Source organism: Drosophila melanogaster, chromosome 3L (assembly GCF_000001215.4).
Source record: "Drosophila melanogaster chromosome 3L".
NCBI classification, from domain to species: Eukaryota; Metazoa; Arthropoda; class Insecta; order Diptera; family Drosophilidae; genus Drosophila; species Drosophila melanogaster.
In genome coordinates this window covers 2,803,477-2,826,683 of record NT_037436.4, presented here as the reverse complement: position 1 = coordinate 2,826,683, position 23,207 = coordinate 2,803,477, and the positions used below count along the sequence as shown (strand labels likewise).

Here is a 23,207-nt window from a genome sequence, read left to right as displayed (position 1 = left end):
TTTTATTTTCAGTCAGGGCCAGTCAGCAATGCGTTTCAAGGGTTGCCAAAGGTCGACTGGCACTGCCACACAAAACGCAACCAGTTTCGAGCCATTTTCAGGGTGGGTTCTATGACATTCTACCCAGTTTAGAATACATAAATCTTGAGAGGATTATAAGGTTTAGATTCGGGACAAGCAGTAAGGCTCTTTAAAGATTTGCATATTATTGAAATTGAAAAATACATTACAAGGTATATAAGTAGGGGGGTGGGGGAACCATCATCTTTCTATTTCGAGAAATCATTCCTACAAGAGTGCATTTTCGATTTTTCATGGGTATGAGCCAGTCGACTATCAAGACACTTTGGTTCATTGTTAGTTTGGCGCTGGCCAGACGCGAAATTTGAATTTTTATGCAGCGGCAGCAACAAGAGCAGCAACAAGGAGCGTGCCGCAAAAGTTTGTCGACCTATATAACCGATGGCTGCCGACACCCTCGCTGGAATGCCGTGGTCCCTCCTGGACCCCGAATCCGAATCCCCCAAATACCCCCTCCGTCATCACGGATCTGCGGCAGATACGTGTAATGCAAGTTCAAAGCAACAGCAGCAGCAGGAACTCCAACTATTTGGGGCGTCACGTATTCGAAATGCAACAACCTGTTGTGGGAAAAATCCAATGCCAGACTTTGGACAGAACAGCGTGGCGGGGGAAAAGTTCTGCTGCAAAATCTCGCCATCCTGGACTTCCTGCATATCCTTGAGCATTTGCCGAGCAGTGAAAGTCGTTTTGTTGAGACACGGCCCAAGAACTTTTATAATTGCAGGACAATCAATATCGAATTCGGCAAGAAGTGGTGGGAAGTCACCCTCCTGAGAGTTTCCAAGCCCCACCCCATTTGCTCCCCACCCATAAAACCACACACACTCCCTTTCTCCACTTTTCACCCTCCACCCCAGTTTCTCTATTCTTTTGTAGAAGCACGTGTACACCATAAGAAATAGATGTGCACAATAAGAAAAAAGGAAATCATCATGGCTAATCAATTTGAAAGTGATTAAAATATCCCGGAATCAACTTTCAAAGTATGCATCGTATTTATGTGTGATTTCCATACGTAAGATATTAAAATAGAAACTTCCTTTGATCCACATACGAAATCGCTTATTTTCCCTGTGTACTCATCCCCATTTTCAGCGAAAAGAAGGTGCGGCCCAGGTTGGGAATTTTTCAAAGAATGCCTGGGGGTGGCAAGGTGCACACACACCCACCCGCAAATACGCCCAACCACCCCCCACCCACCACATCGCCCGCTTTTAAGCCACCCCCCACCCAAAGGGGGTGAAAATTTTGGGTGGCGCTTTAACAAACGATAGCAATTTAGAAGATGCCAGAGGTATGCAAATTTATTGCCGGAAATGTAATTTACAAAATACGCTGCAGGCAAATGGAAAACAGCGACGTCGACGGCGACGCAGGCAGCGAAGGCGGCAGAGCGACTGCAAGCTGTTTTTGCATTTTTTCATTGTCTGCTGCTTCTGCTTTTGGTGCTTTTGTTGTTATTTTATTTGGTCATTTTTGGGGGAAATAAAAGTTGAGGTTGGCCGAAAAAAGAAGGGGAGAAAAGGAGTAAGAAGGAGAAAAGGAGAGCCTTGAAAAGCGGAAAAGCAAGGATCGCTGGGAAAAACAGGAGGCGGGGCAGGCAGAAAGCGGCTTACAACGCGTTTACATTACACAAACAATCAAATGCAACGCATGCGCCGATGAGAGCGCGACAGAGAGGGCCGAAAGACAGAGAGAGTTGTGGGAGGAATGTGTGTGGAAGAGAGAGAGCAGCTGCATATTAACTCTTCTTCGCCACGAAGAAAGTGGGAGAGGAGGCGAAGAAAGGGGGATTGGAATGCAACAAAAAATCTAAAATAAGCTCAAAGCTAAACTAACAAAATAAGAAAATTAGCAAGGCGGCACCAGAAAAGCAATACACCTACGAAAGTAAAGAAAAACAAAACAAAATGGATAAGGAATACAAAAGGGAAATTAAGAGAAGCACGAGGAGATGCTGCTTATGCAGAATGCACAGCAAAGGGCTAAAACCCAAACAACAACAACTAAAGCAGACGAGACAACAAAGAAGACCAACAGAGACAGATACAAAAGGGCTATCCAAGAAGGAGGTGGAGATTGGGGTGCAGAAGTAGCAGGAGCAAGGGGCAACAGCACAGCGCATATGAAGGAATAGCCAAAAGGCAAAGCGCAAAAAGAACGCCAAAATGCAGCGACTGCGACAGCGACAGCGCAGCAGCAGCAAAACCAAAAGCAGAAGGAGAAGCAGGAGATGGTGATGGAGAAGCTAAAGCAGCTGCTCGGCGACAGTGCACAGTGGGGTCAAATAGCGAACAACATTGAAAAAGTAATATATGTAAATAATAATAAGTTGATGATTTACCAATTTGTGTGTCTTAAAGCATAGAAAAAAGCTTATTGGTCAGGCACTAAAATCTAAGAATTCGCACATATAATTCCAAAGAGCTCTGAAGAAATTATATTTGACTTTGTTGATCTCCCACTCCCACTCATGATCAGTTGACCCAATGTGCAGGTCAAGAAAGTGCAAGAGCACGAGTTGCATTGGTATGGGTGTTCCCTGCTATGTGTTTGTATGTGTGAGTGATAGCGCGTTGGTGGCGCAGGAGGCAGTTTGTTGTTGGTTTTGACGCTGTTGCTGTGTTGCCCCCAAAACAAAAAAAAAACGCAGAGCCTTGCTGCCTGTACTTTTTGCTTTTGGCATTTTGCGGCGATATTCGCGAAATGCGCGCAGCACTCACACACAAACACATACGCGAAGCAGACAAAAGACGAAACAAAGTGCAAGACGCACACGGGAATAATTGAATTTTATTACATTGTTTGGAGAGGCACAACAACACGAGCTGCAGGAGCGAAAGAGAAAGGGCGCAAGGCAGGGAGGGGCGAGTAAGGGCGTGAAAGAGAGACGGAGAGAGTCTCCCCAACTGCACTAGTGTGCGTGTGCAACCACCAAGGCTACACACACACACACATGCTGCAGTGACGCGACTCGAAGAGAATAATGACCCCAAAGGCTTGTCGATTGTTGTTGCTTTTCCTGCTTTTATTGACTGCTATTTTCGCTCTCCCGCTCAGCGACACTGCACGCGTGTGTGTGAGTGTGCGAGAGTGTTGCAGTTCTTGTTGTTGCTATCGCTGGCAGAAGAGCAAGCAGCAGCAGCACCGCCAGAAGAAGAAGAAGCAGAAGAAGCCGGCATATGCTGCGGCTGCCCCAAGCCAAAAAACACTACTCCCCACCGCCCCCTAAAACACACCCACTCCCCACCATTTGGCAAAGCCTACCGCCCCCCAGCGATTTCCACGCCCCTGACACCACCCTTGCAGCTGCGGAAAAGAGGTCGATGATGGTGACTGCACTGCGGGAAAAATATCTAGACATTCATTAGGGATTCTGTAACAAATGGATATTTTGTAGCGTATACGCAATTCAACCTTAAAGTATGCTACACATTTATGTATCTATTAACATAACTTGTTTTAAAAAATGCAGTGCCAAATGCTGCCATGATATGTTTTAATATTTTTACTTTTTATCTCAGTGATGAGGCTACGAGTAGAAGTTTCGGCTCTTAAAAGGCGTAGACACAGGAAAAAAGAGGAGATGGCCCAAAGCGAAGGGAGAGGGCGGCATTTGGTCGGTTACAAGGTAGTGTAGGGGCTAGAACGCTGCGCAGCTGAAATGGAAAGATGAAAAAAAATAGGAAAAAGAAACAACCTATGAGGCAGCCAGCGAAGACAACAAAGGCGAAAATCGAACAAAAAATAAACAGAGAGAAATGCGACAACGAGCGGAAAAGACAAGGAAAATGCAAAGACAGCAAATGAAAAAGAAAAGCCAAATCAAAATAAAGAAATGCAAGACAACACCTGCCTTTTGCGAGCGGGTTTTTGTGTGTGTGCTTGTGGAAATTATAAAAGCATTTTCCTGGGCCTCAAACTTTGCAAAATATAATAATAATAATAATAAAAAAAGGAAATGCCAAAAGGCCAAGGAAAATAATAATAAAACAAAATTGAAATTTGTAATGAAGCCACTTTTTTGCTCCCCCCACAAAAGCACTCTCACACACACAGGCGCACACACATTTGTATCTGTGCGAGGGGGCGGAAATTGCCAGCAGAAGTGGGAACGGGAGGGAAGTGGAGTTGTGGGTGGCTATATATGTACATAGCTATAGCTTAATGGGTGGCATGAAATATTGCCGGCTAAAGTTTTTTCCAAAATGAGTTGCGTGGCAAAAGAGCAAAAGCAAAACAAAAAGCCAGATAGAAATGGGCAAAAACAGAGGAAGTTGAAGTTGCAAACTGTTGGGGGAATGGCAATTCAAGGAAACCAATTTAAATTGAGTTTGATCATCGTCCCAGCTGCCATAACGATATGCGTACATCCCACCCGAAATCAATAGAAATGGCACAATATAAAGTTGCCCCTCGAAGTTGGGGCGCTAATTCAAACTCACTCAATATTGATTCCCGGGAACTAAAGTGCCAATTAGAGCAAACAATACTCGTCATTTGTTCTAATAGAAATAATTAAAAGATTTCCTGGTATTCCCAACTATCAATTTATTTCGTCGCATTTGTTGTTTTAGCTAGTTGAAATACCTCAAGTAATTTTTAGGTTTCGTTACCAAGAAATCATTAAATAATTATATATCTATTGTGGTTAATTCTAAGTACTAAAAATAAAATATGTATTTTATATACTTTAGGGAAACGATATATAAGCTCCTTACAGCACAATGAACTTTGTTTCTTTGCAATTTGTATACCCAATGCAATTACCATCGACGGAATTTGCGATCCTATCTGGATTTAAATTCAGCCCATCTATTTTCCACTGCTTGCCCGGCTTCCACCAGTTTATTCTGCTTATCTAATCGATCTTTGATTCTTTCTCGTTTCAGGTAAGTTAAGTGCTTATCAAGATGCCAGCTATTTGGCCTAAAATATATAGTCCTGGTGCGCTGTAAGTAGCCTAAAAATATGCAACAAAGGTGGAGATCGGTTATCGGAAAGCCAATTCCCAAGACTTTGCACATTTCGCTGTCAGAAATGGCTGAAGAAATTGAAAAGAACTTAAGAAGTAAGAATTTAGGGGGCATTAAGGGGGTTATGGGTGTAGCAGCGGGGTAATGTGGGTGGCAATGTTCCCCCGTTTTCGTTTTCAGTTTTTGTTTTCTATTCGGTCGTTCCCCGTCTTTCCTTTAATTTTTTTGTGCCTTTTTCGGTTTACCGCAGTTATTTTTTACTACCTTTTTGCCGTAGCAACCGCACACAGATACACGCACACCAAGTCGCAAGACGCCGACGACGGCAGCGCAGTCGTCGAATGCCGGCGAGAGAGCGCCGCTCTCGTTCTCCCCAATGGCGGCAAACACGTTTCTTCGGCTGCGCTCGGCTCTCTCGCATGCGCTCTCGGCTCCACCACCACACGCTCACACCCGTGGCCGCACTCACACACCCAAAGACAAACGGCGCTGCCGAAGTCGTCGCCGTTGTATCTGTATCTTTTACGCTGCTTACACTCCACGTTCAGATTCAGATTCATTCTGTAAACGCGATTCCTCGAGGACGTAACGTGAAACGTCGGCCGATCAGCCCGGTTTTTGAGCAGCTATTCAACGGTTACGCGCCCACCACCCACTCACCACTAACACCGAAGAATCAGCAACGCCCCACCCCCCACTTCGGCCGCGCTTGTGCATCTCAAAGATACAAAAGTAATTCAAAAGATAAATAAGCGGGGAATTATCCGAAAAAATTAAAAGTAAATTCCACAAATACGAATCGTGTGTGCGAGTGGCAAGCTGATTGGATTTACTGGTGTGCCTGCGTAAATTCTTTAACTAAAATTGATTGTTTATTTCCGCTGCAGCAGCAGAAGCAGCGGCAGTAGCAGCTGCACGAGCAAAAAGATAACAAACACAAGCAACTAATGAAATTTGGGCCAGTTGCCAATTGAAAATGTGATTTCCTTATCAGCAACGGAGCACACAAACGAAAGAATACGTATATTAAGCCAGCGAGTAAATAAAATTAATTTACGCGCGCTTCGAAATCAAATTCAAAATGTCATTCCAAGTGCACAGCGAAAAAAAAACATCAACAGCGAAAGCGTCATTAAGTAAATAAATAAAAACAACAAAGCCCAGCAAATATTGTTCAACAACTAACCAGTAATTGTGTAAATAGTATCCAGCATAAACAATTTAATTGTTTAATTGTGTTGTGCAGCAAAGTAAATTTAATTATATGTAATAAATATTCAATGAATACGTAGTAGGATAATAATAAAGAAGTATAATCTGATAATTCCGTGCAATCTATTTCTAAAATAACAACACATCAACAACCATCACAGCCATAAAGTATATTAATAACTCAAGAACCAAACCCGATAAGAGCCAGAATCAAATTGAATAATAAGCAGCGTTAAAACGCAAAACTCATAAGGTGCATCCAATAGAAAAATTCGAAATCGCGAAATCCGACCTAGACTTGCCATATTGCGACTGAAACCCATATCCCCAGCAGCTTTAAATCGTGATAAAAAGTAAGTGATCTCCCGGCGTCTATCGAACGATATTAAAAACCCATTTAAGCCGGACACTCCCATCAACAAAAAAAAAAGCATACATCAATCATGGCAGGATTTTCTTTGGTCTTTTATCCGCGCTCACCTCTGAGACTTAAGTGAACTTATGTAGATTATTATTGATCGAATTTCCCACCCCAAAGGGCGGCACATTGAGTACGCAATGGAAGGGGACAAACAACCCTTGAAGACAGCAAAGAAATTCTAGTCATTCGAATCGTTTTGAAAGAGGGAATTTGTTTTACATTTTAATTAAAAACTTTGTCTGGGAAAATGTATAGGTCGTTTAATATTTAAAAGGCACTTTGAATATTATTTCCCTAAACGATATATAGTTTTTACAAGAAGCCATTGAATTAAAGGCTAGTTTATCATAAATCAGAAAATAAATGAGATTTCATTACCCTTCTGAGAAACGGGAAATACCAAAAGTCACGGCAGGTCGTGACAATGGTACTTTATCCGATCGAATCCCCCAACTTCGGGATGTCGAAGGTTATGACTCCGGATTCGGATTCTCCAAGGGGCTGACTAAGCCAGCTGAGAAATCACATTCTGTCTGTCATCGCAGACTCGGTCGATGGAACTTCAATCACTCAGCGACGATATCATCAATAAAAGTACTCGAGTGGAGAGTTGGAGGAACAAACAAACCGAGGAATCGAGAAACAACAACAGCATTTTTGCATTAAAATCAAAGCGTAACGAATCGAAATTGAATTGAAGACAAGATAGATGAAAGAAGCAAATAAACGAAATCAAGAAAAAAGCTCTCCAGCATTGATTACACTTGCAAAAATCGCGAAAGGGGCTGTCCGACATCCGGGAGAACCTTTTTATGAATAAATAGATATAGATATGCTGCCCTGTAGCTCTTTTTCTATTAATAATTCATTTGCTTAAAGCGAGCAAAGCATGCAATTCCTACATTTTTAATGAATTAATTAAGTTTCCCGCTTGGAAACGGTTGGAAAACGTGGAGAAGAGGCGAGTGCCCAAAAAGCCAAAAAATAGACCAGCGATCCGCCAGATACACTTTGTGTTACTTTGTATCTGCACATTGCATGACGTCGATGAGGCGTGCACCGCTCGAAAAGTTGTTTGCCTGCAACACTTTGCCGCAGCGGAGCGAAAAATTGGATTTTCTTCGAGTTGGGCAATTGGGAATGCATGGTTGTGAAAACTTGCAAAATATAGACATCATAAGGGAATTTATGTGATTATTTTTAATTGCTCAACGAATTATTGAGTAGATAGGTGTTTGCTGAGTTTTGCTGGGCTTTCTCGAAACTTTAATTCACAAACAAGAAAATCTATTCCAATTAACTGATAATGGAAAGATGAAAATGGTTTTTAGGGTCTGGGATCGTCATTTTATTGTAGGGCAAATAAAAGTTTATAGATGCATATTTAAATATTTTATTCTTGTGCTTGGAACTTGTAGGTGTAGCTTCTATATAAGTTTAATTGCCACACATTACAAACAAGATAACATAACTTTACTTCGGTTGATTACATAGACATTTCATGAAATATTCTGATCTCTTAGGAATTTTTGTTTCTTCCTATTTAATGAAAGATCGTATTTTCCGAACTGTAACTGCAATTGAAACTGCCTCAATATCAGAATTATTTAGGCCCCCAAAAGCGTAATACAAAATGGCGGTTCGCATACATTTTGTGTTGAGTCAAAGAAAATACCAAAAGGAGGCAGAAGAAAGGGTTAAATAAATGAAAAAGAAAAGGAATATTTTGCCAGAGATGGGAGAATTTTTGTTGTTTATCCAGGCGAAGGAACACTCAGAATGGCAAACATGTGGTCCGTTTCTCCTCATTTTTTGCTGCCTCTCTTTTCGCGAAACTATCTGCGAATGTGCGACTATGTATGGGTGTATCTGTGTGTGAGAGCGAAGCGCAGACAATTAGTTTTATTATGCTTTGTTGCCGAGCTTCGCTGAAATGGCACGACATAAAAAACAGTAAAAAAGACCATACACTCACTCGCCAAAAAAATAAATAAGAAAAAACAAGCTATATAAAATACGGCGCACAATAACGAGATCGTATGTGTATATATAGATTTTATATGATGTGCATCTTCAAGATACATTTACTAAAACAACCGATGCACTAATTTTCCGATGGCCAGCAGCCAAATGTTCAAAAGTAACACAAAATAAATTAGAAAGAAATACGAAATGCGAAGTACAAAATACTGAAATAAATACTCGAGTTAGGGGAATTACACGCACAGGGGAGGCGGGAAGCCAGAATTACAATTATGCAGGGCAGGCAACCATAAATATTAATTTATTAGCGTTGCGCAAATTTATCTGCGCAATTTAATTTTTTGCGCTACACTCATACAGGCACACACGTGCTCGTATCGCACACAACCGTAAAACAGGAAGAAAGTAATGTGCCGGTAGTGCGAAGTCGAACTAACAATACCCTACTTGTTATTCTGATTCCGCTTCCTTGAAATGTTGCTCTCATATGCTTCCTAAAAGTTAACCACGGAGATACTTAGACACACTAAATATCCGTAATATGAAAACTTTTTTTAAGCCAGTAAAATTTTCTGCCAAAAATGAAATGACAAATTCCTTTGGCCTCGCCTTATGCTGTCTTCTAATCTATCATTGGAATATTTCCCACATTTTACTGCCAAAAATAACAATGTCGTTCTACCTCACAATACACAATTTATATTATGTCACTTGTTTACATGCACAAACTGATGTATTGCCAAAAATTAAAATTAAAAGTGCCAGCCGTGTTCTCATAATATAAACAACATTGCAGTCTGTAAAATAATGAAATGCATTATTTCTTTTCTAAATACTCTTTACTATTATGTAGTTTAATTTTTTACTAATTTTAAATACTTATTTGAATAGCAAATAATATCATTGAAACCCCTTTCGAGCCCAGGAATATACCCCTCCAATGGCGCAATTAAATAGACTCGTATTTATGCGTGGCGGCATTTTGGCCGCGACTCAAGTTGCGAACAAAAGCAAAAGGATAACTCATAGTGTGTCCGTGCGGCGAAGGGTGAGCAAGTGTGCGTGTGTTAGTCGGGGATATATGCGTTGCATGTGTGCGAGCGAGCGGCATAACCAAGATTAATGACCAGGCAAGGGCTGCAGGCCGCTCCGCTTTGGCTCATCGCACACAACAAAAGGCAATAAAAACATAATAAATTACCATATCAAGTATACGCCCGGTAACCCCCTTCTTCTCCACCCTGGCTGTGCCGAAACCCCTGCATTTCCGCATGTCTCTGTGAATTTATCTGCCTGGCAATAGGCGCTACCTTGAGATCTCTCTTGGCTTTGCTTTCCATCCTCCCGAAGAACAAAACTTTTCCCCACATGATTTATGCAATTCAATTCATAAAGGTTGCTTTCTTTTTCTTTCTCAGTTTTTCACTACGCATTTGTACTTGCAGCCACGCCCACAATTTGTGCACGGCTCCGCCTTCTTCTGTCATTTTTAAGTAATTTCTGTTCTACTCTGCTGGCCGGGTACGAACAACAAAAAATGAACAAAAAACTTTTCCCCAAACTGTCATAAATTTTTTTTCGAATGCTGCACAAAACTTTGAGTCGCCTGGGAAAAAGTTTTCCCAGCTTATAAATCCATGTAAAAGTTTTGCATACACACGCGCAATTTCTCAACTTTTGCTCTTCCCATACACGAAAAGTACATAGCAACAAACAATTATGAGAGCAAAAACAAATTTGGCAATCAAGTTCACATGTCTTCATAAGAATCCCCCTTTTCTCCCCGCAAAAAAAAAACTCATTAAATTCCGTTTTTTTTTCTTCTGTTTAAGGAATTTTAAAAAAGTTATCTAACCCTTGGGCAGAGTTGTTTCAGGTTCTAATCGAAAATTCCTTATCAACCCTTTTTTTACGGCCTGTCTTCATTGTACCCCTACCCTCATTAATCTCAGGTATTGCAGCTGCTGCCTTCTAGGGAAAATCTCCCCTACATCTATCTGGTTTCACCTTGGGCTAAGGTCCATAAATCCAGCTGAGTGCTAGTTGGGATGTGTGTGTTATCCAAATTGATTGGTTAGGTGTTCTCGTTTCCTAATTACTTCATTGTAAGCTCGAAAAAATTAATGATGATTAATTAGACAGGCTTAAATCTCAAGTGCTTAAGTATTAAAAAGTAATAGGTAAACCCTAAATGCTAAACCCTAACTTTTTTCATAGCGCAAAAGTAAAATGTTACAATGCGCCCCAAATTGATCAAACAAATACAAAATTAAACCAAAGAAAATTATACAAACTAAATAGCTGAATTTCGCCAGCAATCAATAAAAATTCATGGAAAACTTCGTCCATTGAAATAAATGCCTGACATTTGCGCAAAAGTTTTTGCGCCTCCGCCTTTCGCCTTCATTATTTTGTTGCCAAATTTTCATTACAAAATAGCCAAGTGAAGAAAAAGAAAGAAATTTTTCATGAGTTTTTCCGGCATTAAATTAAATTTATACATAAATTAAAGTTTTACTTCGTGCAAATCATTAGAGGCACTACAAGAAAAATAAAAACAAAAAATCCATGTGAGAAAGTCAGTGGAGGCAGCTGCATGTTGCAGTTAGCTAACAACCAAAAATGTTGTTGCATGACTGGGAGTAAATTGACGAAATTTAGTAAATAGCTAATTTCGAAATATTGCATTACGGCAAGTGCACATACATACATGTATGTATGATAAAAGGTTAACTTTAAAATTAATTATAATTGAATCGAACTATTTTGAGTTCGACAAATTTCAAAGGAAATGCGCGGACAGCTGACAACGAGCATTTAGAGGCTAATAATACCCATTTGGCCATTATGCTCGACCATGGCGAATTCAATTAGCATTCGAATGCTATTCCAACAATGTTGTGCGAAAAACTACACTTGCTCTAAATGAAAATTGAAATTTCTGTCAGTAGCAGAAAGAAATTGTTGCATTCAACATTATAAATTGGCCTGTAAAATGTATTTCTTGGTAGTTTTCCTACACTAATTTTAGAAAGGGGAAATTTGATAAAAATATCTATATGCCAGCGCCTGAAATATATACACAGCATTTACAACTTTCACAATAGCATTTATCTAATGCCCAATATAAATCATTGTAATGAGCTGATACGAGAGACGAGCAAGAGCAACAAACAAACTCATAAATAATGCGATAGTTGAACCCCAAACTGCTTCCCCTCAAAAAAAAAAGCATGTACTATACGTATATATTCGTATGTATATATGTATGTACAGCAAGGTTCTGGTAGATAAACCCACTCACACTCACACTCGCACATAAAAAGTACTTACCACAGGCAGTAAATCAACTGCTTAACTTCCCAAGACATAATAGAAACTTTTTATTTGGTCTCAGAAACGAAACCAGGTTGGCATAGTTCAGATCAAATATTTAGGTTTAGTTTTGCATTTAATTTTTTCCGTTTTTAGTTTTTTACGAAAAGCAAACACGCTCAAGGAAGCCGTCAGATGTATCTAAGTATCTATAGAAAGTTGTCGCAACCAGTTTGCCAGCTTGTTGGTGAGAAGAGGGTTTTAGGGGCAGACTGACAGGCTTGGATTTATGCTGCACGTTTATTATATTTACATTTAATTTAACTCTTTCACATGCCTTTAAATTACTGTGACAAATGGTAAAAGCAAACTTAAATGTATAACTATAAATATGTACCACTATTTGTGGCGAACTGTAATCGAAAGAAAACAATTTTCATGTAATCTAGGACATCATCATAAATTACAGCAATTTCGAGAGCCATTTTCGTGTTTCTTCCTCTTCGCTTTAGACCATTATGGCCACGTTCATACGTTCACACAGACAAACCGAGTAATATACGTACACAAACGGATGATTCATGTATAAGTAACAGCCAGCGACCAAGTAAAGCCTTAATAGGTAATTATTTAAAATTTATTACGCTGGCTTTTGGTTATTATGACCAACAATTTGGCCCAGTAGACCTTATAGAGACAGCTTTAGTGCTCCACTAAAGGCCACAAAGCTAACTGGATATTTTCATTAAAAATGCTGTCAAGGAAAATGTGACATAATTAGTTTTCAAGTCACTAATAGTATTAATAAAAATACGATACAAGCGTTCAAGGTTTTTGCAAAATTATGGTCAACCTTGACTACCTTTAAAAGTAATCATAATTTCGTAATCTTTAATCGGAATTAAGCAGATAAGAGAAGTTATATTTTCAACGATATTTAATTTCATCATAGACCTGCTTATAACTTAGGCAAAAAAAAAAACCCATAAATCAGATAACGAATAGTTCTTATCTTTAACCAGATACCAAAGCCGATAAACTTCACCCGATGTCTTTATAGAGAAGTAAAATTACCCACAATTGCCTTGAGTCACCAAAACAACACGTCGAAAGTCCGAAATTGATGAAATTGATGGCAAGCGATCGAAATATTCCAATTAATTATGACTTCAAGGAAAGCCACTTGAAATTAGACATATTATCATACTTCTTCGCTGGAATTTTTTTTGCGAATGGAAACCCTTTTTCCCTCGGACTCTGTCTTTTTGTGGCCAGAGTTCACTTGAGTTTAAGTGCATTTTTGCATCTTTATTTGCACTCTGGTATTTGGTATTTGTTTTGTTGTTGCCAGTATATCTTAGACTTTTGCCATTATACGCCGACACTTTTTCATATCCTGTCTGGAGCCCTCCATATACGAGTAGACTATACATAGTCTGAGTACGACGCCCCTCCCTCGGGATCCTCACTTTTGATGTGAGAAATGCGGCTCCATGACTTTGCTAAAAACCGAAAAAGCGTGCAAAGCAAAAAGGCCAAGTAAACTGTGTGTATGCAGGAGGAGGGAAAGAAACGAAATGGTTTGGGCCAGAATAGTGCACAAACAATGCCAAAAGCGCTAACAAGCACTTGCAGGCCATCTCTATCGCACAGCCATCTATCGCTCTCCCTCTTCCTCCCTCTCTCTCTTTCTGTCTTTTGGCATGGAGTACAATTTGTCATCGCTTGTGACCATGAATCGGGTCAGGTGTCAACACCGAAAAAGCCATGGAAAATCCAGTGGAAACTGGCTTTCCAGATACATTTGTATCTATGCATCTGCCAGCTACTTTAATGCACTTTCAGCGCTCAACGTCAATATGTCAAATTGATAAAGCAAGAAGATGGCACGAAAAAATCGGAAAAAAATGGAGAAAAAATAATAGTTAAGTGTTTTGCATGGCAAGGAGGCGGAGATGCAGATTCAAGTGCCCTTTCCTTGGCCCGCAGAGTGTTGCCAAAGCAATTCTCTGGTTTTTTCTATTTTTCCCACTTTTTAGCTGTCTTGTAGTGCCAAAACCCATGATAACTGCTAACGATTATCGAGTGCCGAGTTGGGTGGAGTGGGAAAAAGATACAAAACTAGCGAACGTGCAGCGTTTTCCCATAGATACACATATCGATATGTGCGGCAGGAACGTGGTTGGAGATGGGCTTCGGCCTTATCAGTGTCTTAGCTCAGGTGTGTTAGCTGATTGTCCAGTAATCTATACGACACCATGTTTGCTCCTCTTCTCCTCCTTTCCAATATATCTACTTACATATATGTAGATACGAAAACACAACTGCCTTGCATTTGTTTGCTCAAGGTAGATTATCAGGAATAGTTTCTGCCGGATTGCCAAGCAATTTACCTGAAATTGGATTCACATATCTCCCTCATTTGCAAATAGGTTACAGGCAATTGCTCCTGATACGCTGAATTAATTCCCAGATCTTTCCAGTTGACTCAAGCCAGAGTTTCAATGTACTATTTCAAAATAAATTTGTTGCACAAACTATAGTATTTAGTGTTTAAAATTACATTCGATTTAAATGAATATTGTTTTTGGCACAAGAAGCTTCATCTCTTTAGAACTCTACAAGCTTACGCCAATTATTGCCTCAATTTAACACCTGCCCAAGAAATGGAAATTTAAAACCTGCAATATTCTTTAGAGCCAAAAGTGCACTGCAGGCCATCAAAATTCCTCTGGCTCCCATTTGGGTGCATAAGTTTTAGCCTGGCTTATCGATTGCAAACACCTGTGACAGCAATTGCATTTCAATTGCAGATTAATTGAATTGGCCAAATCGAGGAGCTGCCAGCCCAGTTGGATGAAATAGAAAAATATACAATATTTGGGCAAACATCAGACGAAGAGAAATTCTGACTTTTCGTGCACGCAAGCCCCATTTTCCCCCGATTTTCCTTCGCTTTCACCCGACAACTACAATTGTGGGGCCATCGTTGTATTTTCTGCTTTATGTTGGGCAAATATTGACATTCGTTTATTAAAATTCCTGCAGAGAGCCGAAGACTCAGTCGGCATGATGGGGTAAAGACTCAGAAGAAGGCGCTCCAAGCCAGAGAAGGTATAGAAGGGGGCGTGGCAGGGGGCAGGCAACATTTTATGTCATGTTTGCATATGTAAATGTGTCTCGCTCTCTTCCCATTTTCTTGGGCTGGCAATATTTGCTTTTAATTTTTGCTTTGTTTAAACTGCAGTTTAATTTTATTTTCCACAAATATGGCCAAAAGAAATGCAAATTGCTTGAGCCAGAGAAACGGGCTGAGATGTTAAGATACGAAGATACATCTAGTAGATACTTTGCAGTCAATTGCCAACTGCTGTTGCACTTCAAATTTAATTGACACATTTCTTCGGCCATTTTCTACTTTCTTGTATTCGGTCTGCAGAAATAGTTTTCCACATGAGCAACAATTTTCACATACACAACTTGCGAAATAAATTTTCATTTAATGCCAAGGGGCCGCAAGTCAGCAGCCAAGTTGAAAAAATAACAAATGCACGCCATACAAATTCAACAAAAAGTGCTGCAATAAAAATGGCCAACAAAAATGCAGTAACAACACTAAACAATTCAAGTGACAATCACAAAATTGCAATAACAATGCAAATAAACTTTCAACTTTATGGTTTCTGCATTTGCATTCATTTTAATTAAATTCAAGTGCCAACGAAAATGGTTTCCAAATGAAGTCGAGGCTGCAGAAATACCTCTTAAGGAAGAATTTATTGTTAACTATTTTAGAAATATATGCCAGTCATAACAAAATATGATCACAACCAGCATTAGAATAACTAACTAAGAGGTAGCCAAAAACCGCCCAAAATTTATAATTATTAGCTACTTTTTGCCTATTTTGCATACTTGATTTGTGTCGTTTTCATTTGGATCTGACTGCCGGACAAAACAATTTTGTGTGTGACATAATAAATACTTTAATGCTGGTCACTATACGATTTACATTTATTTGTGTTTATTTTCCCCCAGTCCTCCATTTCTCTTTGCCATCGAAATAGACTGTTTTGATTAACATTTTCCTCTCGTTTTGTATCTTTTCTCGTTGACTGATTGGTTTTCCTTTGTTGCCAAGTAAGTCAACACACAGGAAATGGGATATAAAAGCGCAGCTCTAATTAAGCCTTAAAGAAGGGTGTGTGCTGGGCGAAAATGGAAAAATACAGACCCTCCTAGATTAAATTGAATAAAAGTGCAAGGGAAAAGCACAAGTCATCATCGCTTGATTGGCAACTAAATCGAGGCAGGAAATGCCATTAGCCAAAGAGCATTCATTATTGTTGCGGTTGGGGTGTTATTACTAAAGTAAATATTTTAAAAACAATTAGGAAATATTTCCATCGTTTTGAGTAAATATAATTTCGTCTGTCAACATTGCATCGGGTAACTAGTTTCAATGGTTGTTATAAAAATGTGATAGTGATCACGGGATAACCCCCTAAAAAGGCCATAAAAAAACACCTGTGATATCTCAGCGAAAATTTCCCTTACAGTCTGCCGGAATCTTCCGCCATATTTCTCGATTTTTGCTCAAAACTTGGTACCATATCATACCTACATATGTACATCATATTACTAAATAGAGAACGCTTATCAGTGCCGAAATTGCCTTCAACAGAATGTTTTATGGGACCCCTTCCCTTATCATCATTCGGATTGTTTTTGTTTTGCTCGATTTCGGGGAAAATCTAGGGCAATTCATGTTTTACTCAATTAGCTGTTCAATGTCGATTTGGGAAGACATTTCATTAATTCCGCCCGGCGCAGCGGAAGTTGCCAATTACAATGAGTCACAAAGTGAATCGTACCAGTTCCCCCTCATGTAGATATAGAACACAGGTTCTATTCGAAGACCTCGGATCGTGAGGCATTCTGGTTTAATTAGATTTACTTTTATGTATGTGTGGGTCTGGCAGGGCTAAAGCGCTCCCTCGGGACGTGGAAAATGCAAAGAGATTGGAATACGACTTCGAGGGCCATAAATAACGATAATGCCTATAATTGCCAACAATTCATTATTATGGTAAGATAATTTGATATAAATGGGGTCTACGTGACCCCGACACAGCCTCAAGTGTCCCGTCCTCCCTCGGTTCGATCGTAAAACATCGTCTTAACCTCTTTGGAACCTGGGAATGCACATGGCCAGAAAGAAGGAGGTGTTCGCGACCGTGGCCCAAACACTTGGCCACTTTTATGGCCACATTCGCCGCGCCGATGAGCGAATCAATTATTCCCGCATCGTTTAACTGCACTTTTAGCCAAGGATTCCTGGGATAGAATTCATTTGCTAGTTTTATTGATTTTTTTCTGCTATGCTGTAATTAATAGGTGACATAACATGTTATTTGTGGGAAAGTTAAAGAATAATCTTTTTATGCTGTCATAAAAAAACGTAATATTATTTATAACCAAGTTCCGTTTGAGAAGCTGACAAAATTCCGTAATTATTAATAGCTTGCACAATCTGCGGGCTTTGGATAAATTGCCTAATTAGTTGGAAAGTCTACAGGCAAAGGAGGAGAATCATTCGATTCTATTACAATATTTCCTTCTTCTTAAAAGGGAAGTCGTTAATATAAATATGAATTGGTTTTAAATATGTTTTACGACTCCATTGATTGCATCTGCTACGGACTGAAAAAGATATCCATCCATTCGCTTGAAAGGTGGAAATACAGAACGTCGATGATTTATGATCCCTCGTTAAAGTCAGCCGAAAACGGAAATAGAACTCGTTTAATAAAAAACACTTTGCATTTTGGCAGACACTCGAGGGCAGATGAAGAGGGCCGTCTGGCCTGGGACGAAGTAAAAACTTAAAATTAAAACAAAAACCCAAACGTTTAATTGCGGGGAAACAAAGGAAAGAAGCCAACAGAAAATCAAAAGAAATTCCACAAAATAGGGTTTCAAAAGGGGACAATAAAAAAAGTAAACTAAGGAACAGGCAAATGTCGAATTAAAATTAATGTCGAGTTAATCGAGTTTTGTTGTTGCTGCTCAGTTTCTTTTCTCTTTGTTTTCCAGTCTTTTCTTATTTTGTTTTTTTTTTTTTGTTTTTTTGTGCTCTTCTGGCCAGCGAACAAAGCGCAAAAGGAGGAGAAAAAAAGAATCTGATTCTCAATCTGAAAGCAGTTTGTCTTCTTCCCATTTTTTAATGTGCACTCGCCCTCTCTTTCTGGAGCCTGTTTATGCTGCCTCCCTCTCTCTCGCACTCTTCTTCACTCCCTCCCATGCCGTCTCTTTCCCTTCGCAACGACCCCCCTCTCTCTCTCTCTCTCACACACCAATCCGATCCTATAACAGTGTTTACCTTGGCAGCGCGCAGCCGCAACCTCCGACTTCGCAGCCTCCGCGGGCAGCAGGCATTGTACTATTTCAAGGATAACCACTAGCCCGAGGTTCTCCTTTGTCCCATCCGATTCTGGCCTTCGGATCTGCTGAGTATTTTCCTATAAATTGCAATCGATTGATATAATTACGGGGGATACACAACCCCAAAGCGAAATCCTCATAGGGTGATGTACAAACTATTATGGAAATATATAGTTAAAATAATAAAAGTTCGAATACAACAATGAAAGTGAAAGGAATCCAAATCAAAGTAAAATCCCTAGTGGAATACATCTCAATCCTAGATAAATGGACCATATTATATACATAATTTAAGTTCGACCCATATTGTATTGAATTGTTGCACTTAGGCATACATATATAATAAGCACTTTTTCTTGATTTCACTTGGCCAGCAAACGACTTTTACTAATTAACACTTTTTTCGCTTTCCCTTGCAGGTAAGTTCTGGACATTAACCCAAATCGACGGTTGGTAAGGAGCCGAGAATCCGAGTCCGAATTCGAATTCGAATCTAAATCGGAATTGGGATTGGAATCGGAATCGGGCTAACAAGACAAGTCACTTAATGTCTGTCGCCAATTTATTCGCATTTTTTGCACCGCTCTTTGTTTTTGGGGCCAATTAGCGAAACGAGTTTCTGGTGTAAACGTTGAGGAAAGGAAAACATTTCCGCAAAATAAATAAAGTAAAGCAAAGTGCAGAGAGTGGTGAGGTGAGGCGGAGCATGAGAGAAAAGGCCAAAACCAGCTGGCCGAAACCAAATCGGAGGTATGAGTGATTCATGCGAGTGCGAGTATCTCTTAGTACGCTCCAACTCACATCGGGTTCCCCATTCCCAACCTCCAGTCTCCAGATCCACTTTAGTCTGTAGTAATACGACGAGATAATGAGTGGGGCCGTAAGGAAATTAAATACAGTGATTAAGTAACTTAATGACGTGGGATAAGCCACGGAATGAGCAGGCTTAGGGGTTGGAACCGGCCAGAACCGGCATTCCGGGTGTAATCCCAAAAAGTTACTAGATAAGTCTAGGATTTGGAGCACCACTTGAATCGTTCGGATCTGAAGTTGATCCGCCTCTTAGCCTCTTAGCTTCAAACTCAAGAGGCTCGTACATAAGTCTTGGCCAAAAGTTCACTTATTCGGCGGTCAGTGAACCTCCTACTTCGTCTTCTACAACTTCTTCCTCATTTGCATTTTGTGGCAGCGAAGAACCATTTTAATTGTGTTTAATTAGACTCTCGGCTAACCGAAATAATTATGCATAATTAAAAGGAATTTTGCATTTTTAAGGCGAATTTAAGGCATTAACCTCGACGAATAAATTATGCATGTCACGTGGCATTTAATTTTGAAAAATATCATTTGGATTTATTATATCTCCTCATCTTGTCATCTTTGTCTCATAAAGCAAAACTTAATTGAATCGATTCGAAACGAATTGAATCAAAGAGATGATATCACCTCGAATTCCCAGCAAAATATACCTCATTTTATTAGGTCATAAATTTCAATTATAAATTATTCATCACTTTTTAGGGAAAGTTTTTAATTTAGCGACAGTTCAATGAACCGAAAGTAGGCAATAGTTTTATTTTGGCCAAAATCAAACTACTATATACTCCAGCAAAAGCTACGAAAACGAGCCAATATTGCAGAGCAATTTGGCTTTTTCTCCTTCCTATTTTTTTGAGAATAAATTGTTCAATTATTTTGGGTGTGGCAAGTAGATATCTGCTGTCATTTGCATTGACTTGAAGTTAATGAAATTTTTCAAATATTCATTCAGCTTATTTGTGCGTGGGTGGCAGTGTGATATGCATATTAAAAAGTCCGCAGAATTATTATATCTGTGTAAGTCCAATTGGAATGGAGGACGAAGTTTGGCTCAAAGATTTTACATGCTAGTAGTTTTGGGAAGGGGATTCGACTCGTTGTTACCCCTTAAAAATATATATAAATTATGTTGTATGCTTTTTACTTTCATATTTAATACTCGCAACAGTCATGAGAGATCACTTTACAACATTTTAGCCGACCAACTGCCCCATTAACCCTCTGCATACCCCTTGTTCATGGGCTCACCTGGCACATATCACTGCTCACATACCGGCGCATATCAGTTTGTATGTTAAACACTTTAAACGTGTTTTCATTTTGACTTGTTTGCTTTGCTCTTTACCTTCTTTTTTTAAACTTCTTACTACACAAACTACACGGCAACTGCGACCCTTTTTCACTTTTTCATTTGACTTCGTTTCGTTGTCGGCGCTGTTGTTGTTGCTGCTGCCGTTGCTGTACAAAATTATATTTATTTTTGCATTAAGCACGAGGTCAATTAACCTCATGCCGCGTCGCGAGTTCAATAAACGCAAAGCACACACAGCGCGCCAAATACAAGCAAAACTTTAAACTACACACTCGCGTACAGCAGAATTTAACATTCGCATGAAAAAGGCAAAAAAATACAACAAAATGGCAAAAAAAATGCAAAAAACTGTGTTGTGACGTCGTTGTTGTCGTTGACATTTTGCGCATTTTACAACAGCAGCAACAACAAGAACAACGAGGCAACGCGGATTTTTTACAACGTTTTTGCAATTTTTTTTTTTACAATTGTAAATTGAGTCATTTGGTTGTAGTTGCCAGTTGTCGTTGTTTTTCACCCCTTTTTTCATTATTCTCATTTTTGTTATGCACTTGACAACGACAACATTTGAACAGCAGCAACAACTGCAACAACTGCAGCAGCAACATCAGCCAAAAACTCATTCATCAACACTTTCAAAGCGCTTTGAGATTTTGTTGTTTTTGGCCTAAGGCCACTGCTTTTTGAGGGGGGATTTGGGGGGCTCGAAAGCCCACTGGTCATTGATACGCCGGCTCGCGTGCCGTTTTGTTCTTTTTTCCGAGCAGTTCCCCCCCTTTTTTTATTTATTTATATTTATTTGCTTGGTTTTTTTCGGGGTTCTGTCATTTTTTTGCCCATACAAATTAATTGTAGTCGTTTTTTGCGGTTTTTTGCTTAGAGTGCCGCGTTGCCACGCAAAATAATAAAAAAAAAAAACGCGAGGCAAAAAGGTATTTCTGATTTGGTTGTTTATTTTGCGCCCAGCTTGGTAACCGATGACGTTGAAAATCGAGGGCGGCACACAGGTGTGCAAAATGAATGTTGAGTGGGGTAAAAGCGAATGTGAATCAATAATCGAGGCGGGGGGAAGTGCAAAAATGCTAAGTAAATGAAGACAAATTGGGTGAAATTTGTTTGAACAGTTTATTACGGGCAAATTTGTTGGCAGAGTGCTATAAAAAGGAATGAGGAAATGCTGGGAAAGTATGAATAAAACTGGAACAAGTCTTTAAATGCAGTGCAATAAATATTCAACAGGAATTGAGAGGTTTTCGAAAACACTCTTCTCACACACTCGGAAATAACGTGTTAACTAAGCCATTAAACTTAAAAATACATTTTACTATTCTTTTTGGCTAAAACTCTGCAGGCAGCATAAACATTTTTTACGATGGCATTTACAATCATGTGAAAATGTGTATAGAGAACAACTTTATGACTTGTACGCAATTATCTAGCATAAATAAAATATATTATGTTGCCAACAAACCCACCTAATTGACTAAAATATGCAAATTACTCGATTCATTAGAAGATCACTCAATTTGACTTTCAATCGATGTGCAAAACAATGAACTCGTTAAATGACTAAACGCTCGCAGCTCATCAAAATATAAACGCCATTCGCCGAAGGCGCTAAAAAATAGATACATATACGCAAAATACCCAGGCAAATCAGATAAAAGTGATTCATGGTGTCAAATTACTCAGCTCCTCAGTCGAGGTATAGAGTATAATTTTAGCTACCTCCAAATGCGGCCAGTTTGGCATTTCCGTTGGCCGAACAGAAACCAATAAGTTAAAAGCTTCCCCATTCCATGACTCACAAATATCACAAAATATACAGATAGATTTATGTGCCGGCAATTAGCCAAGTTGATCTAATAAGCCGAGCGGGAAATTTGCGCGGGGAAAACTATTGCAAATACTTACATTTCCACTTGGCCAAATCGCGGCCAAGCCACAAAACTAGTTTACGTAAAAAAAAAAAGACACACACAGAAAAACTAACACAAACTAGTATTATAATAATGACTTCAATTTTCAGGCCGGCCAGGCAAAGAGATTGTTGTAAAAATAATAATAATAACGAAAGCAGAGTAGAGCAGCGCACAAAAAAAAAATGTATTTGGCAACTTTAGCAACGAGATTCTTTGACGTGAATTTATGGCAATTGAAGACAAGTTTTTAATTATGTTTCTGCCGTCGTTATTGCTGTTGCTGTCTTTGTAGTGGTTGTTGTTGTTGTCGTTGTTGTGGCTGTTATGGCCCGGCATAATAATAATTTAAATATGGCCAGGACAGCCTGAAAATGAAGTGGCACACGGCATTAAATCATCGCGTGCAGCTAAAAAGGATAAATAAGCGTAGAGGAAGCAGAGCAAATGCTGCCTTCAATTTACTTTTTCCAATCGCAGGAATCGAATCAATTTCTGTTGCATTACTTATCGCACACAATAGCCGATTAAAATGATTTATCTGGAAATGCAGTCGAATACACTTGAAGAATAGATAGAAAGAAAATAAGCAACATTTTAGCCACAATTTTGTACGAATAAGGAGAAACTTAAATTTTGTCGAGCTGTAACGAGTAGTTTTTATTTTTTATCCACACTTCACGACCATAACGATGGCTTTTCAGTGGCCAATTAAATTCATA

The 23,207-nt window shown here is 39.4% G+C and overlaps 1 protein-coding gene across 6 annotated transcripts in view; it reads left to right on the top strand.

Annotated features, from left to right (window-relative positions):
- Tet (Ten-Eleven Translocation (TET) family protein) overlaps positions 1-23,207 on the top strand; it is a 92,952-nt gene that overhangs the window by 52,475 nt on the left and 17,270 nt on the right. For 2 of the 6 annotated variants that reach the window (NM_001259654.2, NM_139493.4), the window contains exon 1: positions 5,581-6,625. The exons of the other annotated variants lie outside the window; for them this stretch is intronic. The gene's annotated coding sequence lies outside the window, so the exon portion shown is untranslated. Of the gene's footprint in view, positions 1-5,580; positions 6,626-23,207 lie in introns of those variants that run through there. 6 annotated transcript variants of the gene reach the window in all.